The sequence below is a fragment of the Artibeus jamaicensis genome, unplaced genomic scaffold, assembly GCF_021234435.1.
Source record: "Artibeus jamaicensis isolate MK-2021 breed Jamaican fruit bat unplaced genomic scaffold, CSHL_Jam_final scaffold_11, whole genome shotgun sequence".
NCBI lineage: Eukaryota > Metazoa > Chordata > Mammalia > Chiroptera > Phyllostomidae > Artibeus > Artibeus jamaicensis.
The window spans coordinates 2,043,080-2,046,544 of record NW_026522027.1 but is presented as its reverse complement, the minus strand read 5'-3'; positions in this window follow the sequence as shown (position 1 = coordinate 2,046,544).

Below are 3,465 nucleotides of genomic sequence, written 5' to 3'. Positions count from 1 at the left end.
TTACCCAACAAGCTCCAGGCATCTCTAATGCAACAAGTAGGTCAGACTCTCACTTGCATTATTCAGCCTCATTCTGAGTCTCCTAACAAACCCTTCTGCATGGCACCTTAAACATACAATGCCTGACTCTCTATCACCTCCCAGACTTCACAATTTCTCATCTGACTCTGAGCAGGCCCTAGTCCTCCATGACTTCATTCTGTATTCACCTCTGCTCACACACAATCCATCTCTGGACGGGTTTCCAAGAATCTCAGTCCAACACACCATGGCCACAGGGAGCAGCAAATGAATAGAATCAGAAAAGACATTTATTTCCCATTTCCTAATTCTGGATGCAGGCTCTTTAAGGACAGGCATGTGGAATTTGTAAAAAGAACAGAGAAAACAAAGAATGAGGACAGTGATGTCAGCCCTGACCTGTATGTCAAAGAGGGCTTGAGAGAGGATCATTCAGTACATGCCTGTGGGTGGCTGACGTAACAGAGAACTGCGTGTTTACTTGGTAGTTGAGTTTTATGAAACGATGTCTTTTATAACCTCTGTTATCTTGTTTCTTGAAGGTGCAATGAAAAAGATGTGGGATGAGTACAGTGTTGATGGTTATGGCATTGAAATATGTTCCTTCATGCTGGCACAGATTAGTGAATTCTGAACCAATCTTGCTTTGAGGAAACCTAGGGACCCAGAGGATCTGGAAAGTCTGGTCATCTCCAGCTTTGAGCATCCAGTTAGAGGAGAGTCAAGACAATTGCAAACATTTTAAAAAATTAAGTTGTAATGAAAAAATGGAAGATTTACACATATGTTAAGTATTGACACTATGAGTAAGATGACATGATTAGTTACAGGGAGGGTATGTTAAACATGAATCAAATAAGTTTAGAAATAAAAGTAAGACTTGATTAAAGTTTGTGCAATACAAGAAATATCTTGAAATAAAAGAGCTGCTCAAACAAGGCATCCCTAATGAATAACTCCAAGACAGAATCCCCTGGGCTGATCCCTGATCAATACGAAGCTTCCAGGAGCATTTCTTTTTCTCTCTTTCTGGGGATGCTGACCTTCTTCTGAAAATTTCTAAGACCCCAGGGCAGTAGGTTATACACAAAGACATTATCTAACTGTGCTCTCTACACACAGACTTAGGAGATATCAAACTCTATTTTTGCCCAAATGTGGTTCTTTGGCTGACTGGTGACCAGATCAGGATATTTGTGTCTTGGGAACCCATTAAACCATTTCTCACTGAGCCTTTCTCAGGAGCCCAAACACAACTTGGCACAGGCCCACCACTGTCCCTGGGTTCAAGATTCTTGGAACAAGGTATGGAGAGGAAATTCTGAGCTGAGGTCTGTAAGGATTTCAGGGGGCTTCTCAGACCATGTTTTGACCTAGCACATCAAAGTCATTCTGAAGGTCAAGTTCATAGGCAGGTGGTCAGGGGGCTGATCTGAGATTGCATTCCTTCTGCCGAGTAACTCCAACACAATGATCCTTCTTTTTTTTAATTTATTTTTTATTGATTATGCCGTTACAGTTGTTCTATTCCCCCCTTCATTCCCCTCCACCCTATCCCCCATCCCCACCATTACCCTCCCTTTAGTTTATGACCATGTGTCTCAAGTCCTTTAGATTCTATATTTCCCATACTATTCTTGCCCCCCATCTATTTTCTATCTACTTCTATTTTCTATGCTACTTATTTTCTGTACCTTCTCCCCCCTTCTCCTCCTCCCACTCCCCTGTTGCTAACCCTCCTTGAGATCTTCATTTCTATGTTTCCACTCCTGATCTAGCTGTCCTTTTAGTTTGCTTTTGTTTTAGGTGTGGTTGTTAATAACTGTGAGTTTGCTGTCCTTTCACTGTTCATGTTTTTTTTTTTAACTTCTTTTTCTTAGGTAAGTCCCTCTAACATTTCATATAATAAGGGCTTGGCGATGATGAACTCCTTGAATTTGATCTTATCTGAGAAGCACTTTATCTGTCCTTCCATTCTAAATGAAAGTTTTGCTGGATAGAGCAATCTTGGTTGTAGGTCTTTGGATTTCATGACTTGGAATATTTCTTTCCAGCCCCTTCCTGCCTGTAAGGTCTCTTTTGAAAAATCTGCTGACAGTCTGATGGGAACTCCTTTGTAGGTGATTGTGTCCTTATCTCTTGCTGCTTCTAGGATTCTCTCCTTCATTTTAATTTTGGCTAATGTAATTATGATGTGCCTTGGTGTGTTTCTTCTTGGGTCCAACTTTTTTGGTACTCTCTGAGCTTCATGGATTTCTTGGAAGTCTATTTCCTTTGCCAGATTGGGGAAATTTTCCTTTATTATTTGTTCAAATAAGTTTTTCCACTGGTGGCTGTGTCTTTTCCCCCTTCTGGTACCCCTATAATTCGGATGTTGGAGCGTTTAAAGATGTCCTGGAGGTTCTTAAGCCTCACTTCATTTTTTTGAATTCTTGCTCCTTGACTCTTTTCTGTTTGGCCATTATTTGGTTTCTTCTGGTCCACTCCATTGATTTGAGTCCCAGTTTCCTTTTCATCTGCTATGGGTGTCCTGTGCAATTCCATTCATTTCACTTAGTTTTGCCTTCATATGTTTCTCTAATTTGTGGCTATAATCAACCAGTTCTGTGAGGATCCTGATCACCAGTGTTTTAAACTGTGCATCTGAGAGTTTTGCTATTTCTTCATCGCTTAGACTTATAGGCTGTGGGGCTTTGAGATCTTCCTGAGCCATTTTTGGTCTGTTCAGCGCGCTTTAAGTGTGAGGAGCAGAGCCTTGGACTCCCAGGTCGCTGGGTTGTGACGTATGTGGGGGCGTGGTTAGAGGGGGAAATGGCGGCGCCCTCATCGCCTGTCGCAGCCCCTGCTCGCCCGGACCCGCTGGGCCAGGTCAACCACCCACTCCCTCGCTTGCGCGCACGAATTAGCGCAACGACAGTCAACACGCTAGCCCTGCTCCCCGCTGTCTCCTCTGCGTCGCTCATCCCGGTGGGTTGCTCGGTCTCTCACTAGGTCCAATCCTGGGTTTGGGACCCATGCGTCTAGATTCCGCTCTGGATTCCTGCGTCCGGTCCGACCAAGCCCTCCTTTGTATCTGCTCACCAGCTGCTGATTTCGCCTCTTATGGGTCAGGCTGAAGAATTTATTGTTAACAGACGGAAAAGTTCAATTTTCTGTGTTCTGGCTATGTTTTCTGTTGCTAATATTTAGTTGTCTCTAAACTTGGTTGTGTGAGAAAGCATGGTGTCTCCAACTATGCCTCTATCTTGGCTGAAGACTACAATGATCCTTCTGATGACAGTGACTTTCTACAAGGTGCAAGTTGGGAAGGGAACTGATACCTTAGAAAATTTGTACCCCAAATCCAACCTGAAACAAAATGTGGAGAGGAATGGAAGCAGGATTCAGGGATGTCTGTCCTATGTGTGAAGTAAAATCGACCCCACCTAATACCCATTGGTCAGA